At 35.9% G+C, this 21,683-nt stretch overlaps 1 long non-coding RNA gene and 1 pseudogene across 1 annotated transcript; one reads left to right on the top strand and one right to left on the bottom strand.

The window, feature by feature from the left end:
• The first annotated feature begins 5,932 nt into the window (after positions 1–5,932).
• Positions 5,933–20,162, top strand: LOC121426575 (annotated as a pseudogene).
• LOC121426834 lies at positions 15,334–17,406 on the bottom strand. Its single transcript, XR_005971636.1, has 3 exons — positions 17,295–17,406; positions 16,554–16,634; positions 15,334–16,031 (listed from the first exon to the last, which is right to left on the bottom strand). It is a non-coding gene; the product is annotated as an uncharacterized LOC121426834 (long non-coding RNA).
• Positions 20,163–21,683: the final 1,521 nt, after the last annotated feature.

Below are 21,683 nucleotides of genomic sequence, written 5' to 3'. Positions count from 1 at the left end.
CTGTTCATTAAAGCTTCCTTATCAAACTGTGATTTTTTTGTAATGTCGACAATGTTTGTTTTGTAATATATCAACGAAATAGGGGTAAACTATGACTGAAGTTCCATCGGCCAACAGAATGTTACAATCTTAATGTATATAATATCAGTAGAGTTTCCCGTCTCTAACTGCATTCGGCTCTGATACATTATACAGTTGCTTTACAAACTTTTTGATGACGTCATGCGTATGAAAGACATCTGTTTTATTAGTAAAGTTCGTTGACGCAATAGTTTACATTTGTAAAGAGCGTTGCAAGAAACCTTAACCAATTGTAAATATTTTCAGGATCCTAAAATCAATTATGTCTTGTAATTAATTGCAAATTTGCAATAATACATTGTTCGCTAAGCTGTTTCTCACTATAGGAGTATAAACTTATTTAACGCAGCTAAATTGATTTATCAATAAATTGGAACAGAAATTCCCAATTAATTGAATGCATTTCTTGCAACATTCCAAACGTCTTAATAGCCCCTTCAAAAACTTGCAGCTGAGCACTCTTCACACAAAACCGATTTCTTTTTAAAGGATGTTTTATTATTTTCTCTCAAATTAGTTCAAACATTATAGTTCATTTAGTAACAATTGTAAACATAATTCGAAAAAAATTACTTAAACTCTTATACATTATGCACATCATGTAATATTATTCGAAGACACTGTATCGTACCAGATGAGGTGTGACTCAGAAATAAGTGAGAATTTTTTTAAAATAAAAGTGTAGCTAGGCGCGGTTATACCTGCCCCCTCCTTACCCCACCCTCCCCTTCCCTCCGACACACACGCAAACACCCACACTTCACACCCTCAAACACTCACACTTAATACGCCCTAGCTTGCATACAGTGCCCGCGTTCCATTCCAAACAAGCAAAACACCATAAATTAACGAACATGATCTTGTGAGCTCTATACTCTTGTAAGGAAATGTTCCCATTTTCTTCCATGGTTTGATAATTTACATCATGTTACTGCTAAAATGTTCTCTTCGCGTTCATTTTCTAACATCTTCTCTCTATTTCATTGGGACTTGGTGGTCATTTTAGGTCCTGTTGTAAGCAAAGATCAAATATTTTATTTAAAAAATAATGTGATTGATTATCTGTCCCTTCCCTATATTAGCATGCTTAACACCAATGTGTATATCCACCCAGCTGGCATTTTATCATTTCATACCTATTGAAAAGTTCAAATATCGACAATGCAAACACTATCGACTAAACGCACAGATCGGTTATGGTATTACTTTATTTAGTGTATGTACATCTTAGTAATAAAAAATTCAGTCAATAACATCGTTCAATCCGATCCCGAACTTTATTGACGTGAAATGACTGTTGTGTGAATGTGTTAACCATTAATACGGTTTCTAAAAAAAGAAAAAGAAGAACAAGTGCTTACAAAAAACACGACTGAAATGTAAAAAACACGCGAAGGTATATCAGAGGCTCAAATTAAGAATGTTTTCAAGTTCTAACTTTCGATATCTTTTCAACTTTTAAATGGATTTTTTTTATTTTGTTTATTTCCGTTCCAACATTTACACTTTGTTTCGTACATTTTGATATAGGGCCTACAAATTAAATCAGGGAAACATAATAGCAATTTTTTATATACAAAATTAGCACATAAACAGGTTGGGAATGAGGGAAGCTGTTGCTTGTAGAGTGCAGCCTCCTAATAAAAATATGATACAAATATTTTTGTAGATAGTACAGAAAAAAGACAACTTGAGCATAAAACCAGTTAAATTTCCTGAAATTAACATGATGAAATATTCTAAATTCACTGAAAGTGACGGACTTTTCATCCTAACCCATCCCGGGGCAGTTTCATAAAGCTGATCGTAAGTTAAGAGCGACTTTACGAACGACTGGTGATCATTTCTTGTTGTAAATGATATTATTGGTGACTATTTAGAGCGTGAGGTCCACCAGTCGTTCTCAAAGTCGCTCTTAACTTACGAACAGCTTTATGAAACAACCACCAGGATCAGATACTGATGAATAGGGCCTGATTTCAGACCCTGCCACACCCTCGAAAGGGGTACCGGGTCATTTTTAGCTCTAATTTGTGCCAGGCACAGTTCCTTTTTCGGAGATTCACAGTAGAGGAGAAAATGAAATAAAAGAAACGGAATGGGTGAAATATGAAATTATTTTCTGAGTGTTATGTGAAAAATTCGTGACACAAGTTTTGCCAAACAAATTTCAAAATCGTTTTGGAAATTTTGCCCCATACGTAATGCTCTTACAAGGTTCATGCTGCTGTCAATTCAAACACAATAGTTAGGCATAAGTGAAATATCAGCACTTAACATGCGCATTTATGATCACATCAGAGATGATTTCCACTTTGTGAAATTGGCAACTTGTAATTTCTTATTCAAACAGACAGAATTACCCCATAATCATTTAAAACACATGAAAAAAGTATGACTTAAAATCGCAATTAATTATACAAGAAAATAAATATTTTTTTTTCAAATAAATTTACTCTAAAATTTCCTTTCCGATACAGAAATGTTTTGGAGGTGCAGATTTTGAGGGCATCATGCCCCAAGACTCCTTAACTTGACTTTAAATGTTCATATTTGATGTATAAGATATGTAACAAACCTAACATTGTTTTTAAATAATTTTTAAAAAGTTTGGAAATTGATATTCAAACCATGTTAGTAGTTTTTAATGAAGATGAAATAGTTATTGTAGAAAAGGTTTTTATGTTTCTCTTCTGTTATTTTTGCAGATGCTCTAAGTTGAAATGGAAGGTTCCTGAAAGTAAATTGCCATCCCACCTTAACTGCCTTATCTGCCAGCATCCAGTCGTCTAGATATCCACACGCTCAATTGATTCTATCATGTCTATTGGAAAGAACCCGTCGTATCTCTAGGTTTCGTAACTCCTTACATAGCGCTATTGCAACCTGCTCCCTACCAGTCTAACATCGAACAGATTGGAAGAATAAAGGCCAATGGGAAGTACCTTTTATACTCCTACTTGCCACACAGTAGTCCGTGGTTTCGTGCAATCTAGACTGGATTATTGCAATGCTCTTCGTGCTTGAATTAGTCAGGGCGATCCGGACCGACTGCAGAGAGTACAGAATGCTGCATCTATCGTGCCATTTGGCTAATACGCCAACTTCGTCAAGGAAAGGATATACATGAACATCAGCGTCCTTCTACTGATTTTCAAAGTAGTCAATGACAAAGCTCCAGGGTACTGTATTGACAGGAATGCCTTGTGCGTCATTTTATTTCTACGCGCACTGGCCGCACTTGCCTTTTTATTTCTGTGATCATTACTTTACCACGCACCTACAGATAAGCTACTGGTGATGCAGCTTTCTCCGCTACTGCTCCAATGCCATGGAATTATTTACCTCCTCTCCTGAAATCGTCAACAACCTTGTATCAATTCAAATATAATTTGAAGACCTACATGTACCATTCATGTTCATCTTTGCTCTGGACTTGAACAATACTGTCACTGCCTGGTAATTTGTAAATATTTTTCATCTTCTGTGCTGACTAGGATGGCCTCTCGAAGCGCTTTGTATATCTCAATAAAAGGTGTGTAAATTATACAAACAGGCATTGAGGTCAAGCATAGGGGAAACCATGGATCTGGCCTTTGATTACATGTACTATTTATAACAAAACTGAAAAATTCATCAAAATTGGACAATAAAGTAATAAATGACATTCTTAGCTCTGCATTATTTTGATGAAAGAGCTCTAAGCACGTCTTTATGAATATGCAAGTAACAAGCTGATGATGTCATACAGGTATCATCAACATATCAACATACTATTTTGTAATTTATGTTATGAAATTGTGTATTTAATTTTGTTAAACCCATGCTATCAAGCTAATTGGTCTAACGTAAAGTTCAGAATTGACCAATTCTAAGTTAACCATTAGTCGGCCTAGCCTGGGCTAGAGCCATAGCCTAGCCTAACGTCTCTTCTTGTCATTAATGGTTGTTAGATAAGTGTTTAAGAATTGGATCTAGATAAGGGCTAGGCTAGGTCTACAGGGTACCGACAATTTGAGGGTGCTAATACATTCATGACATACAATGCGAAAGGCCACGCGCATGCGTAGTGTTATGACGAAATTATGAATATTCATATTGATGTCCACAACTGCGGTGGGGAAAATAATTTCGGCACCGGCTGGCAAGTCTAGTGATGCAACGGCACACGCTTTTAAAGGGGACCACTGTCGCTGTGCGCAGCGCAATTAACGCAGGTAAAATGCAATGCTAGCTAGCTGAATCACAAACTCTCAAATAAATAACAGTCAATGTGAATTCGCGTCTTGCTTGTTTTCAATGAATCTGTATGCTGAAAATAAAATTAATAATGGCAATCATTTGATCATCGAATGATTCGAGTTGCTTGAATCCTTTGATTTTAGTTCACCAGGGTAAGTTCACTTTAAATGGTAAAAACTTAGTGAAAAATGCTGGAAATGTCTAGTATAAACTTTACTTTAGATTCAGTTATGTCCTCAGATCCAGCTGGCACAAAAAGTTAAAGGTTGTGCTTACTAAGTGTTAAAATTTCAGTTTGAGTGGCAAAATTGTTACAAAAACGCTTGAATGTATTCGTTTTATTTCATTTGAATAAAAGGGCAAGGGAAATGTATGAGAAATGTTTCGCAGTGTAAGTTTGATTTCGCCCCTTCCCCTTGACACAGCGTGAAAACGAGCATTTCTGCGCAGATTTCTGCGAGCTTTACAAAAATGGACAGTGCTCACTCAAGTGTAACATTCTGTCAAAACTTTTACTTCCATTGGATAGATGAGACCCAAACCCAAGAATATATGTGAAAAAATTACCCACATGTAGTATATTTTTCAATTCCAAGGTCTTTTTCAAAGAGTAAACTTTTTTTTGATACGCACTGTACTTTCTCAAACCCGGTATATTTGTACAATATATAAATATATCTCTAGCCCTTATCAGCCATTTGAGCTGATAGTAATACATTTACAAAACCGTATTGTCCTTGTTACCACTAGTCTCGGAAAATACAGACACATATTAAATAAGTCTGTAGATTTGTTAAATGATTATGAACCAGGTAAAATCATATACAATCTTTATTACTCTTTGGAGAAATAATAGATTATGCCCGGTGAATTTGATCTAAACAAACGAACAAACAAATCTGGATTATTCAGAATGGTTCCATACAAAATTTAGGGTTCACCTATAAACATTGTTTTCCATTCTCAACGATTACAATGATTCAAACATATGACCTGTGGAGTTTGGTGCAATTTCTTTGTATAGAAAATATAAAATACTATTTTTGAAATATGATCCAGTCCTCAATAAACTAAAAACAGAATTAAGAGTCACATTCGCGATCAATACATACAGGTTAGCAGTCTGTAGACGATTCATAATAATACTCTTTGAGCTGTCGGCATGACGTCGATCTTGTCAAGCAAATCGTGGGCTACGACGTCTTCAAGGGGTGGTTGAATTAACTCACTCGCAGTGCCGAGGAAGATTTCCTCCAGTCATTTATCATGCAGACGGAACTGGTTCCACAAATAGTATCACAGGCTTACCAAGGAATGAGAGTTTATCTCGGCGAAATAAAAGTATAAAAACCCTGCAGAACAGCGTTGGCGTGGTCCTTGAAGTGACTTGGTTCTGACGGCTAAATAAATGGGAAAACATTAGATTCTGACCAGAAATCTCCATAGCCGTTTTACCTCACTTCCCACTACACCACGCCCAGGTCTCACTTGCCCTAGTGGCGAACTTTGACAGTCCTAGATTTTCTATCGGGAAGGGATAGGTATATTATTTGTAACTTGCTAGGTCTCTATGTGCGTATTGATTTTGCATGCAGAAACGACGCAAAAGATGCCTAAATTCTATTTTCTCTGGTCTCACATCCGGGCATTTCAGGATGAGTATAAAGAGATAGTCTTCATAATACAGCTGGATCTGGGCGCTTACAACGCAGGTTATAAAGGTAAAGTGCAGAGCGTAGACCCCGAAAACATGACACAATAGAACTATACTCTTAAAAGAAATATTTCAATTTTCCTGATTTGTACTCTAGATATCTGATTTAGATGATAATAAAAATATTGAATGGCATTTCTTTCGAGGAATATCAATATATTGCCCTTATAAGAACCATATTGGCCTCGTCTAAAGATTCCGGCCAAAAGGATTCTTTTGTGGGCAATATATTTGATGTTCCCCTCAAAGTCAGTCAAAATTATATACGTATATCACCTTGAAATAATTTTAAAGAACAATTGTACATTTGCAATTATCCTGAAGATTTTCCCACATTTGTACAGCTGTCTTTCAGCATGGACCTTATAGCTCCATGCTTTAAGCGAACCGCGACCTTTCGACAATTTTTCCCGGTTGTGTAGGTATCATGAACTTGTTTCAGAAATTTCGCGAAAATTGATTTGCGCAGAACTTGAAAATAATTATATGAAGAAAAGAAGACATTAAAAACTGAAAACAAATTGACTTTAGCTAAAAGGTTGTTTTGAAGATATCACTTTTGTGCGAGTTTTACCAAAATGGACAGAGCTCACTCTTGCGTAACATTATGTCAAAAAAGAGTTTTATTTAATATCAAATGAGAGCAAAGTCAAAGAATATGATATCCAAGAATAAGTCCCATATCTTTTATTTACATGGCTTTTTCAAAGAGTAAACACTTTAAAAACACGCACTGGATAATCAGACATTCATGAGGACGGGGGAGGGTTGACATCACCTTTATACCTATATCTCTCTACTCTGCCTGCGATGATTCCAAAGTCAATCAATTTATTTCCCTTTGCATGCAGTTTCATTTTTTTATAAAGTAAATAATACTGCATTCCTGATATACGTTGATAACCGCAACGTCACCGCCGTTGGACCTGCGCTGAAGTTATACAGATGTTTGGGAATTATCCCTTAGAATATTTTGTGGGTTTGAAGAAGTAGATATTACACCTGCGACTACAAAAATCGAAGATTTAAACACAAACTTTTACACCGAAGATGGAGGCCGGGCTCCACAAACTATACTGGACAGCGTCTATTGACATTCTTGTGTTCGTGGGGAATCCAGGGAACGGCATTTGTACACACACATTGCTGCGCATGAGTAACAGGAAAGTATATCACCTAATGTTGAACGACTCTTGAATGACCACTTTTTGCATGTTGTGAGAATTAAAAACATAAAAGGGCATTTGGTAAATTGAAGTACATTATCATGGAAATAGAAGACATCAACCAGCATGAATATTAAGAGGATATCTAATAAGACAATCGGGTGAAATAAAAGGTGTTATCTAATTAACCATGCACATATATCAAGCATAAACAGAAAGCTCTACATCATGCATGTCATGGTCCTAATGTGGAAAAGACCGTTTTGGTTAAACCACATGATTTAGCTGCTCAGCGAGGTATTTCTAAAGTAGCCAAATCTATCGATAATCTTATATAGATCTAGAGCGAGTATGGCTGACGAAGATACGGAGGACTTCTCATCATTACTATTGACTGTGATGAATCGTCATCTTTATAGAGTAAAAAGCTTAGTCAGTCAAGGAGCAAACGTAAATGAGGGTAATGCTGAAAGCTGGACACCGTTAGCAATTGCATCAATAAGCGGCAAAGTTGAAGTTGATATGTTGGTATATCTACTCGATCAACAGGCTAAGGTGAGAAAGTCTGTTAAAAGACAGACTTCTTTACACGTTGCTGCTTTCCATGGTCATCTTGATGCTATAAAATATTTGATCAATCAAGGGGCTGAGGTGAATAAAGGAGATAACGATGGTTGGACTGCATTACACATAGCAGCTCGTAATGGTCATTTTTATGTCGTCAAATATCTGATCAGACAAGGGGCTGAGGTGAATACATGAAATAACAATGATATTAGTGCATTACACATTGCTGCAAAGAATTGTTATCTTAGTGTCGTCAAATATTTGATCCGTGTTGGAGCTGAGGTGAATAAAGGAGACATAAATGGTCGAATTCCATTACACAGTGCTGCGTGGAATGGTCATCTTGATGCCAGCAAAATTCTGATTAGTCAAGGGGCTGAGGTGAATAAAGGAGAGAACAAGGGTTTGACTGCATTACACCTTGCTGCTCAGAATGGACATCTTGATATCTGCACGTGTCTGATTAGTCAAGGGGCTGAGGTGAATAAAGGAGAGAACGACGGTTGGACTGCATTACATATTGCTAGTCGGAATGGTGATATTGATGTCGTCAAATATCTCATCAGTCAAAAGGCTGAGACAAATAAGGGAAATGACAGTGATGATACTGCATTACACGTTGCTGCTCAGAATGGTCATCTTGATGTCTGCACGTGTCTGATTAGTCAAGGGGCTAAGGTGAATAAAGATGATAACAATGGTTGGACTGCATTACACATTGCTGCCGAGAATGGTCATATTGATGTCGTCATATATCTGATCAGTCAAGGGGCTGAGGTGAATAAGGTAAATAACAATACAGTTTCTGCATTGCACATCGCTGCTCGAAAAGGTAATCTTGATGTCACCAAATATCTGATTAATCAGAAAGGTGACGTGAAGAAAGAAGATAAAAATGGTAGGACTGCACTGCACCTTGCTGCTCAGAGTGGTCATCTTGATGTCTGCACGTGTCTGATCAGTCAAGGAGCTGAGGTGAATAAAGGAGATAGCAATGGTTCGACTGCATTACACAATGCTGGTTACTATGGTCATCTGGATGTCAGCAATTATCTGATCAGTCAAGGAGCTGAGGTCAATAAGGGAGCGAACAATGGTCGTACTACATTGCACATTGCTGCTCAGAATGGACATCTTGATGTCGTCAAATATCTGATCAGTCAAGGGGCTGAGGTGAATAAAAGAAATAACAATGGTTGGACTGCACTACACACTGCTGCTCGGAAAGGTCATCTTGATGTCGTCCAATATCTGATCAGTCAACGGGCTGAGGTGAATAAAGGAGATAGCGATGGTTGGAGTGCATTACATATTGCTGCTAGGAATGGTCATCTCCATGTCGTCGAATATTTGATCAGTCATGGGGCTGAGGTGAATGAGGGAAATAAGAATGATGTTATTGCATTACACATTACTGCTCTAAATGGTCTTCTTGATGTCGTCAAATATTTGATCAGTCAAGGCGCTGAGGTGAATAAAGGAGACAACCGTGGTTGGACTGCATTGCACACTGCTGCTCGGAATGGTCATCTTGATGTCGTCATATATCTGATCAAGCAGGGTGCAGAGGTGAATAAAGAAGATAACAGAGGATGTACTGCATTACATTTTTCCAATCATAATGATCACCTTGATGTCAGCAAATACCTTATCAGTCAAGGAGCTGTGCCGAACAGATATCGGGACGTTCAAACGTTATTAAAAGGTGCTGCTGAGGGTGTGAATTTAGATGTAACCAAATCGATCACCAAACAAGAAGTAAAGGTAAATAAAGAAAGTAATGTTTCTTGTTGACTGCACTTTCGTTAAAAAGTGTACCAGCTATTTATGTTTCACATTCACCCACTTCATATATTAAAGTATGACATGGGACACGTCATTGCTATGAATTTCACTTTTTCCGAGAAAAAATAATATTAAATTAGTAATATTTTCCATGTGACATTGATAATTGTTAATTTAGTTGTACTTCTGTTAATTGTTTTTAATCATTTTTATTAGAATCAATCTGATTTTCTTGTACACCTATTAACGTTCAGAAAAAAGTGGGTAATATGAGATTTCATGTTCAAACAGATTTCACTGTTGAAAGCCCTGCAAATAAATGGTGCTCATGGCGCTTGCTCATGAAGACAGCTTCTTTCATATCACCACACTCCCTCTCTCATGTGTCTCTCTCTCATAATCTCCCTTCATTTCTTCCTATCCCCCTTTTCGCCGTTTCTGTATCGCTTTTACATATATCGTTTGAAAAGGAGGATATCTATCGTGCTATTCACAACGGAGATACGCCTATCATTGAGAGATTAGTTTCGTCAGGAGTGGATCTCAATGCACGCGCTACTGATGGTAAGACATGTCTTCACAAGGCCATCAAACTCTGCTACGTAACTGACAGAATTGTACAAGAAACTGACACGCTGAAAAAGGTAAGTCAGTCATCTGAATCTACATCACATTCCCATAACATTTATGATTTTATATAGGTAGGAATATAAATAGCGATCGTTATTTTTCTTTATAAAAAATTCGATAAGCCTGTGTACATTCATTATGTTTTCATAAGCTTTCGACTTTCTTTCTTTCAGATTTCCGATGGGGTTTTCGAAGGGAAACTATCTTCTGAGAGGGCATTGGTATTTTATCTCCTTGAAAATGGAGCGAAGACGGATATGAAAGACAAGTCAGGAAAACTACCAATTCACTATGCGAAGGACGACGTGGTAAAACATATGATCCTGACAAGGTGATCCTTTCATAAATGATTCTCTAATAAGATCATATTGATACACATGTGCTGAGCCCCAATGTTCATTTTATTTTTCGATCGTAACAATTATCATTAGACGTCTTAACTAACTACCAACAATGAACATATACATTAAAGCGCCGGTATTGCAGCAATATTCCAAAGTATGGGGCATACAAACATAAGATGTTGTAACATTGTTGTAGCATATTTTGATTACCGGTGAAAAAGGTTTTCGTAAAACTAACAAGCTTGCTATGTCGAGTGTATTCTTTCACGAACAAACATTTAATCAGTCCATATACTTTTACTGAATTTAATGTTAACTTACATTAGCCATTTCATTTAATAAAAAAAATCGAATGTATACCAAAATCAATGATCTACTAAAAATACGTTTCGGGTGAGTAGTTATCAAGAAATGTCTGATATTAAACTAAACAGCTGTAATTCACGTTCTATAAATAGGAGATGAATATACTGTGTATTATAATGCATTTCAATCAAATGCATTCATTCGTTATATGAAACGAGGAGAATATTTTTGAAATCATAGTAATTTCGATCAATCATTTATTTTCAGAATGAAATTTCCTCAGACCGAGTATTATCGAGGTAAGGACACCTCAATGGAGGACAAATATTTTTTAAAATAAAAACGTCAATAATTGAATCACTTCTGTACCTTATGATATATTTTTTTACTGGAATTATGATTATTAATATAATATTGCTCAGAAGAATGTAATAACTATTTCATCATTATCATGATTACTACTATGATGGTAGGCAACATCACTATTAAGAAAGTAGCTATGAAAAAATGTCCTTTAGAAATTAAAAAGTACAGCAGTTGTTTTTAGGATAAGGTGATTTTAAATTCATGTTTGTATTGAGCAAGGCCTACTTTATTGTGTTTTTATTGGTATTGATGAGAATATCCCAGATATATGTAAATATTTAAACACATCTTCTGTGGATATCACTTTATGAAACCCGATCTTTTTTACTCGCCGTTATCCGATATAAGATGATGTCCAAACATTTTTGACCCGCAAAAGAGCTAATACCCTTTTTTAAAGTATTGGGGATAATTTCTGGTAATTTTGTACCTTGTTTCTTTTATCGAATTGTTGACATAGGAAATGATACATGAAATCCATAATTCCGGATCGTGAATTCGTTTGGCCTATTGATTTATCCACATAGCAGTTACATTGTTAAATTTCTTCGTTCAAATTACTTTGTTTTACTAATACCCTCGGACATGATTATAAGGATATTTTAAAAACTTACTTCGGCAAAGCCTTGCCAGATGAAAAAAAATCACATTTGATTTCTTACCCTTTTGGGCTTTAAGGGGAGTGGACGTTCATGCTAAACTCCGAAAAATTAAGATGCTAGCATGAATTCGTTGAAGGTCATTGACCTGTATCACTCGTTGGACAGTCGATAGACAACATCTGTAAATTGCCAATTCGTCTACTGCCAACTCATTTACTCACCACGTGGTCTTCTCTCATTTAGTCTAATGTCATTCCGTCCATCAGCATTTCGTCTAACAACCATTTGGTCCAATCATCATTTTGTCTAATCACCATTTCGTCTATGACCATTTCGTCTCATAACAAGTTAGACCAAGTGGTATGTAGACTAAATGGCTATTGGACCAACTGGTTATTAGACGAAATGTTGAGTGGACGAATTGGCAATTAGACAATGTGGAAAGTGGACGAACCGATGGTAGCTAGACCAAATGATAGTAGAAGAGTTGGCAGTCGGACGAATTGGAAGTAAACTACACCATATTAGTTGCTCTTCTTCACAATATGCACAGATAACATGGATACACAACGTCCCAAGGAATCTAGACTCTCCGGAGAAGTAATTTCTGAGGGGTTTTCTATACCTCAAGATGCTCCAAACCCTACAGATAAGATGAAGCAGAGTAAGCAGAATGAAACTCAAAAACAATCTGCAGAAAGCGAGGAAGATCATACTAATTATGAAGAAGATGACTTGATTCAACTTGAGAAGCATGGCATCATGGTCAGGATTTCGAAATATGAAACGTACAGTGCAAAGGACATTGGTGTGGAAGTGATTGAAGACGTTCCACCTGAGCTGGAGTTGAAGGAAACAGAAGCCATCATTTCGGTTGGATTAAAGATGTCGCCTTCAGATGCACTCTTTGACAGTCCCGTGAGAGTAACAATGCCCCATTGCGGTGCATTCACAAAGCCAAAGGATGCAGAAGTCTACATCTATTATCGCAAGAATGGTATGCTCTTTTCATTTTCTTTTTGGTCGCCCCCAAAGTTTTTCACATTTGCATTCCTGAAGATTGGAGTTTTACCATTGCAGAAAAATATCAATTTGTTTAGTTTTATAACTTTAGTATACAAATAACGAATGTTTATGAGAACAATGGACAGAATATTTCACGAGGTGAAAGATGAAATGATCCATTCAAAGAGGCGTAGACGAGTTGAAGTGATCATTATTTCATCTTTCATCGAATGAAGTATTCTGTCCATTGCACGAATGAACAATCGTTCATCATTTGGTTTATATGACACCTAAAAATTGATTTTTTTTTCCATATGAAATTCAAGAATTTTTATGCAAAACATGCTCACGCAGTGCGAGTTCGGTCTGTTGATTGTTACGTCATTACAGCAAGCGCACTGCTGGTGCATGAGCTGCAGTCTCGGTGCAAGAGTGCAATGGACAAAATCGTATGGATCCAAGATTGTACGGTTGATGACGTCATTGCAAAATGGGCTGAATGAACGATATCTAACAACCAATCAAATAAAAAGGATTTAACGAGGTGTCATATAATTCATAATGATGACCAAACCAAACCAATGAGACTTGCAAGATATAAACGAATACGACATCATTTTCATTCCCTCGATAATAGGCTTATTGTGCTTTTAATTGGCCTGAACTCTATGATGGCCGGCATCGCATGTCAACTGAGGTGGTGATTGCATTCGTTTTGTATGGCATATCTATTTTCGTCTCTTTGGGACTTCTAATTCAACATCGTAAAAAACAATTTGCACAGCAAATTACGTCAAAAGTACATGGTGCTAAAACGGCAGCTCAGAACATTGCAGCTCAGAACATTACAGCTCAGAACATTTTGTGGTTAGTTTACTTGCAGGTTACTAGTCGAATATTCTATCCGTATATCTGCATTCAGATGTAAGATTCTATGGTTAAAAAATGCGAATAAAAAAGTAGCAAGTATGATCAAAAGCTATACTTCTCCGTCAATCTAAGCCGGCAATTTTATACATATCATATTATTTGAAGTCATTATTCTTTTATCTGGAAAATCGAATTTATTACAACAAAAGCATGTGATCACAACTTCTTACACTTAAGACGACGTCATAGATTCCTGGCGGTAAATAGAGATAAAAAAGTCAATTTCCGAGGTCCGCTAATTTGAGTACCGGTATTCTATTACATTGGCAAACAGTCAATGGGTAAATTTATAAAACTTTCATCTTTGTATTCCGTAGATTAATAACCTACCACTTCTGTTTCATCTATCACTCTAATTTCCCCGATTCCTTTAATGTGTTGAAACAAGGCCATTGAAATATAATTAGTATGTTTGAGCCTCTTTTCATTTACTTTTCATTCGTTAAAATTATACATTTATTTTCAGCAGAATCTTGCACGAAATCTTTTTAAAAGGTTTTATTTGGTTTTCCTGATTTTGTGTAACAAATCATTGATTATCAATACAAGTAAACAAAAAATAAAGAGAAAAGAAAGAAAAAAAATCAACAAGCAGGATAAATATTATTAGTTTGCATTGGAAAATGTATATTATATCAAAAATTATTAACAAGTAATTAATGCAGTCAATTTAACTCGTATACGTATTCATCATCCCCAATATAGTGTAGTAAAGGCGAGAATGTATGGCAGATGGATTGAAATCGGTTATTTTACATAATGATAAGGATTAACAAATTACCATCGTTAGAAGGCATATTAAGATATTCTTCAGTTACAATAATAAATAATGATAAAATAACTTACAACTTAAATCTCCTTTGTTCTGGGCCCTTTTAATGGTTAGTACACATCTTTAGTAAAGAATTATAACATCGTTTGCTTCATGGTTCGGTAGAAAGGGGAATGACACAATTATTTGGTTTAAAAAAATATATATCACAGATTCTACAGAGTTTACAGCGATTCATTCTTCCAGCACGAGTAGCCCAAGATGTGTTGTGAGAGATCGCGATCTCGATATCTACGTCAACCACTTCTCAGAACATTGGATTGTTGCTAAAATAAGACGGATCTTTATTGGCAAACGTGTTATCTGTACACCATGTGTTCCCGTGCCAGCACCAAGAAATGAAGAGCACGTTTTGTTGGTCAACGTTAGGGATCAACGCCTTGCTGAATGGAGGGTGGGTAGAATAAACTACTTCTTTCATTTGAAATTGCATTATATACTCGTGGAGTATTTTTTTCGGCTGTTGTACGATGTTTATGTCCTACTTCATAAAAATTCAGATGAATTCATGTATTTCATTTCAGTTTAGCTAAGTCATGTAAATCAAAGAAGGGGAGGGGACAATCCCATAGGACATTTTATAAAAAAATGGGAAATATGACATAATTATGCGACGATATTTTTTTAAATTTTTTTTCGTGAATTTTTTGAGCGAAAATAAGACCGAAAGTTAAGATGATGGATGCTGAATCACCAACATATTTTTTTTTTGGGGGGGCAAAGCATCTATGCAGCCCCCCTTGAAGAAAGTAGGTTGGTACGACATAATGTAGAGATTTGCCCAAATGAAGTTCCTCTGGAAGCGACCCCTCTTTTTTTGTTCAGACCAAATTCACCTCCATTTGGTTGGGAGTAAAAAAATATTGACTTGCCCCCAAAAAGTCGTTTCTGTGCCCTTGTTAACTCGGCTGCATGCATTTTTGCCCCTAACAAATTTGCACTTTTTACAAAATTGCAAATACATGTAAGGGGCTAGAAAAAATATAATGAGAAAATGTAATGATTGGAAACAACCACACCCAGTACACAACTTACACTTTTTTTAAGCAAGTGCACACCTAGTTACCAATAATGCATTTATTTGAAAACGGGATAAAAGAGCTATGTAGACTAAATGCCTTGCTATCTGGCATAGGTGCCGCGGCCGGGGATCGAACCTCGGACTTTCAATGTATAGCCTGGCGCCTTTGACCACTCGGCCACGGCTCCTCTACCTACACACTTTTACTTGCACTGAAAGCACACACGCGCGCGCGCACCCTCACACACACACACACCAAACGCACATACACGAGCGTGCAATTTTGGTACTATACATTTGTCGCAGTACAGGGCCAGAGTACAACAATGAAGACCAGAAATACGTGATGAGTGCAGTTCTGTTATTTATTTCATTGCCGTTAGTCTCGGCTGTAGTTGTACGTAGCTCGTAGTATATACAAAGTGACAATAAAAAAACCCCTGAAAAATACAATCAAGAGAAAAGGTGTCATAATCAAGATTTGGGCTCATAAAAATATGACAGATTTTACTTTCATAGGTCACTTGAAGGCAAATATTAACATGCAGTTACACGTTTTATAAACTCAGTAACGATGATTACAACATGTTATATAAGTTGCATATCAAATGAAATTATCCTTTCAACTGTACACCAATCTATGCTGTTCTATTGACTGCTTTATAAATCTTGAGTTACATCTCGACTTCATTTGTGTTTACACAAGAGCTTGTTTACATTTTGTTTTATTACCAAATTCATGAACATCATCTGAACTACCAAATCCATGCATGTCTAACATTAAGATTCCAAGATCCATTTATGATTTAAAAAAAGGAAAGAAATCATTGTGCTTCAACTAAAGTCAAATGACTCAAACACTCAACTGTATAACATAACCTAAATTAGAGCATATAACATTTCCTGTATTCCAAATGTGACAAAAAGAAATAAATTCATATATCCATTCTACTGAAACGTACCCAAGGGCTCGAAGACAACACACCCACTGAGCAACCGTCTAAGAGGTACCAATCTCACTGCAGTCTTGCAGAGTCACCGTCCTTCAATAAAACATGTCAAAATAAACAAATGACAAAATAGAAAATATGAACTCTTTTTTTACTTAACTGACATTACATACCTACTCAAGCTTATGAATCCGAAGTATATAGTCTCCAAACACCTTGTAACAATTTTGCCTAAACAAGATGTATTTCTCAATAAAAGTTTCCCTTCTCACCACAGCAATATCTAACTCATGGGCGCCGCCATCTTTATTCTATTGTTTATCTCTGTAGCGCCATCAACGATCATGTGCCTACGGGTCTCGTCTGAGAACCCAAACCTATTTTGTACCGATAAATCTCTGCATTTACTCATATTCCGTAACATAAAGAAATATAACTATTTCTGTGTTTCTTTCTATCATCGGTTACTCACTAAAATCTACTTAAAATCTCAAATCTCTCTTTACAATGCACCAAGAATATTTTCCAATAAATCGTAATAAAACCTTGTGGTATCAACAGGATTTCTGACACTCAAAAGCATTTCCCAATTCTTCAATGCGATATCAAGAAATTGTATCTACTCTAACAGTAAGGCATGTTATGCAACTAACCTTCCATAATTCTTTTGGATTCTTCACATTTCCAGATATTAACACTAAAATGTTTGCATAATTTGTAAAGTAACACTATAAAATATTTTAGTTCACTTACTAATACTTCTTTGAATTATGACACTCAAACTTCGCAAGCGAGTAGCAATCTTGGACATTGCACCATGCTACGTCTGTTAACGACCTTGGCTCGAACCCGTGTGTCTGTGTCTACGCCCAATGCCACAGCACATCACATGCATTCTACGAGAGCAGTCTTAATTTACATACACCACTTAATTTGCATGCGTACCAACCAAAATCTCTTTCAGACTAACTAATTTGCATGTGCGGTAACCCAAAATGTCAAAGGCGATAATTAGCATGCTCGCTTAGTCAAAAACATGCGCACTGAGCAAATACATGCACGGACAAATTCAAAGAGCTACAAAATATTCCATCTTCCTACACATATATGGGTTTTTTTTATTAGGCATCATAGAGAATAACATACAGATACTTGAAGAGACCAACTGTTTTTTTAATGAAAACTTTAGTGATGAAAAGGCTGTGAAGATGTCAATCCATCAGAATTTTTAATTTTATCATTATTGTGATTGGCAAATCATACCTTTTATCGAACTGGGACGTTTGTCAGTAACAAGTGCATGCATGATGTGTAGCCCCGTCTCTGATTTTGTAATTTTATAAATGCACCAAATGGAATTGTCATTAGTTCATCTGTTTTTTTTTTGTCAGTGTTTATACTATTTAGTTTACATAGGGAATGTCGCTATTGAAAGTAACTATACGTGTTGATAACATTTTCTTGAAATGCTTTGTTGAATAGATTTTCCTTCTTTCACCTTATGAAAAATACCATCGCAATCATGTTACCGCCATTTTGTCTCTACATTCATATTGTTGAATGGTATTATCCTGCAATTGCTCTTTAAAAGGTCCCGGATGGATATAAAGTTCCGATACCAGGGGAACAGTTCTTAGTGAAGTGGCGTTCAGGGGAATTAAAGATATCCTGCAAAGCAAAGAACATCATAAACGAAACCGAGGTAACGTACTTTTAAAAAGAAAATATGCCTCTAAAATATATACATTTTGGTAAATCATTTCTCTTTCCTTTGCTTCCGCCTTATACAGAGTACCTCTGTAATCATGGTAATATACCTTGCACGGTTACACTTCGTTATTCCGAAACACGTAAATTGCCTATACCTCGATGTTCGTTGATCAGAAAACGTAAAAGGGTTCGTTAATTAGAACATTTATGGCGTTATTCCGAAGGTTCGTTATTCCGACGGTTTGATAATCCGAAAACGAAATAAGGTTCGTTAATCATTTCGTTTTCGGACTAACGAACCTTCGGAATTACGAACCTCACTTCGTTTTCGGACTAACGAACCTTCGGAATTACGAACCTTATTTCTTTTTCGGACTAACGAACCGTCGGAATTACGAACCTTCGGAAATACGAACCGTCGGAATTACGAACCTCCGGAAATACGAACCTTCGGAATAAAGAACCTTCGGAATAACGAAGCTTCGGAATTACAAATGTATGCGCCTTGCACAGGGGATATGAAATATAATGCAAGTTTATGGGGAAAATATTCAGCATGATCTCAAAGTCCAACCTGACGGTAAGAATACAGTAAACGTGGTAGATTAAATGAAATGAAATATTTATGTATAATGTACTCAAATCAATTTTGCCTTGACGGATTGTTTTATTGAATACCTTTGGGGATTGGTCTCTAACATTGTAAGTAATGGGCTTTCAAAATCAGATGTTGCGTGGCGTGACAACTGTTAAGTTAAACGAATTCTCGTATAGGCAAGCGTGTTTTAATTAGTGCATTTGATTTAAGATGTTAAGCGACAACTCACTTAAAATATGTTGATTATTTGGCGATTCTATTTCATGTGTAGACCTACTTTATACTGTTAGTAATATTTTGAAATAATATTAAAATTTACTACATAATAATGTTACTTTCTAGAATAAAAATCAAAGTAAAGGCACCGGTTGATGGTATATGGAGCCACCCCTTGCAAATCCCCCATGTTTGACATACAAATGACCTCGACTTATGCAGTGAAAATCGCTTTTTAGGTTGTCAAAATTTTCGTAAGCAAAATCCCCCCCTCAATAGTAAAACCCTGGATCCGCCCTTGGGACTGACTTAAGTTGAAAAGAACAAAAAAGAGGGGAAAGTAAACAATGGTGAAAATGCCCACACAGCCAGCTTTATATTAAAGACTATTCATTCATTTATATGCATTTATTTCGTTCATGTACTAAAAATAACATTACAAACATATCGATAGAGGGATAGACAAGAAATAGAAAAAAATTATGAAATGAGGAGACATCTTAGAAGGCAGAGAAGCCTTATTGTTGGTGTCAGCAAAAGAACAAAATACAAATTATACCCCCCAAAACTTACAAAATTATGGACAATATACAGTGCGAGTCAGAAAAATGTTACACTTTTTAAATTAAGTATTTTTCAAGAAAATGTGGGATTCAGAGAGAATTTTTAGCATGTATGGATATAGACTGAGTAGATATTCCTTTATCACTCGGTAAATTTGTTTCGGTATTATTGTTATGGTTGAGTGCACAACAGCCGTTGTTTGAAAAGTGTCAAAACCCATTTGCGCCAAGTCAGGTGATTACCTGTACCCGCTGAAACAGAGACAAAATCATTCACAAAAACAATATGCGGTTATGCGTATATTTATTAAAGCTTCCCGCCTTCAACATGTTCAGTCTTCCACATTGATGATGCGCTGCTGCAAGTCATTCCAGATCTGCAGGTGGAGTGCTGTACACTTTTGACTTCAATCACATAAATGCTTCTTTTTAATTTGTCGTCTGATTTTGATATAGACACTTCGCAGGGCCATGGCAGCAATGCTCCATCAAACTCAGATGTGCATCAAGAAAAATGGACATGTGGAAGATTGAAGGTGGGAAGCTTTGTCCAAGTTGTGGCTGAAATGACTATGAAAAGGAAATGAAAAGGAATTTTTAAGTGAAGATGATTTATTGATTTACTGGTTCTCTTGTTTATTTTTCTTGATTAATAAACATACGCATAAACTTTACGCTCATTGTTTGTGTGAATGCTTTTGTCTCTGTTTCAGCAGGTACATGTAATCACCTGACTTGGCGCAAATGGGTTTTGACACTTTTCAAACAATGGCTGTTGTGCACTCAACCATAACAACAACACTGAAACAAATTTTACCAAGTGACAAAGGAATATTTACTCTATCCTTACATGCTAGAATTTCTCTCTGAATCCCACATTTTCTTAATTAATACTTAATTTAAAAAGTGTAACATTTTTTCTGACTCGCACTGTACAACACCTAAATTCATTTATATTCAAAGTAACGATAAAGCCTGTAATACTGGAAAAGTATTATATATTGTGGTTATCAATTAAATATGATTTTAGTCTCCTTTTGAAAACGGAAAGGGAATTGCTATCTTTTATGTATAAAGGAAGGTTATTCCAAATGATTGGTACGTTGAAAAAATAGATTTTTTAGCAGCATTAGTTCTCGTCAATGGTAAGTCAAATGAAAAACTGCGTTTATTATATGAATGGAAGTCAACATTAAACATGTTAAAAGAAAATTTATCACAAAGACTTGGTGGAATAATTCATTTGTAACAGAGGTACTGTTACAATACTGTACCATATTGAAGTAGCATATCAAATATATTCAAGACTTTTAAGTGAGAAAATAATGACTTTGTGTGAGCAAGGTTACCGGAATGGTACCTATTGATCAACGTGTTATCTAATAAAACATAGAGAAAAAATAGATATAAAAATTATATAGGATCGTCCTTAACACCTTTGTGAACAAAACGTAAAACCCTTAACAAAAAGTTCAAAAATTTGTTCTTTTTTTATGAAAACAAAGGAAATAGTGGAAATTGAAATTTGGGCTCAACAAATATCTAATTTAGCCACAATGCATAATAATCATACTTTTATTATAAATTTGTTTTTACTTTTGTATATTGATGCAGATGCCATGCAATACAAACGAATTGCACATCATTAAAATGAACTCTCAGAAATGAAACTGGTTGGTTGCTCAAGCAATCCAATCCTATCGGTCTTTGTTACTTGAATTGAATGCGCGCAATTCCTGAATTTCATTGCCCAATATTTAAATAAAAAAAAAATACATTCGTTATTTTGTATGACCATCAGCAAATCTCTTTGCCTAAAATAAGAACGGAATCAAAAGCGCATTACATATATTCATATGATCAAAATTGAAATAGTCTTGGCCATAAACTTGTTTTAATGATTATAAATGAATTCTAGTGTCTTTAGATGAATCCCATTGTCTGATTTGAAAATTTGAATAACCGATATCTCTGGGAAAACGATAACTTGAATGAATTTTAATGCACACAAAGCTTTGACGTGACTTCTTTATGATATTGGACAGGAACGAAAAC

This window comes from Lytechinus variegatus, chromosome 13 (assembly GCF_018143015.1).
Source record: "Lytechinus variegatus isolate NC3 chromosome 13, Lvar_3.0, whole genome shotgun sequence".
Lineage (NCBI taxonomy): Eukaryota > Metazoa > Echinodermata > Echinoidea > Temnopleuroida > Toxopneustidae > Lytechinus > Lytechinus variegatus.
Note: the sequence above shows the minus strand (reverse complement) of the source record. Positions and strands in the feature narration are given on the sequence as shown.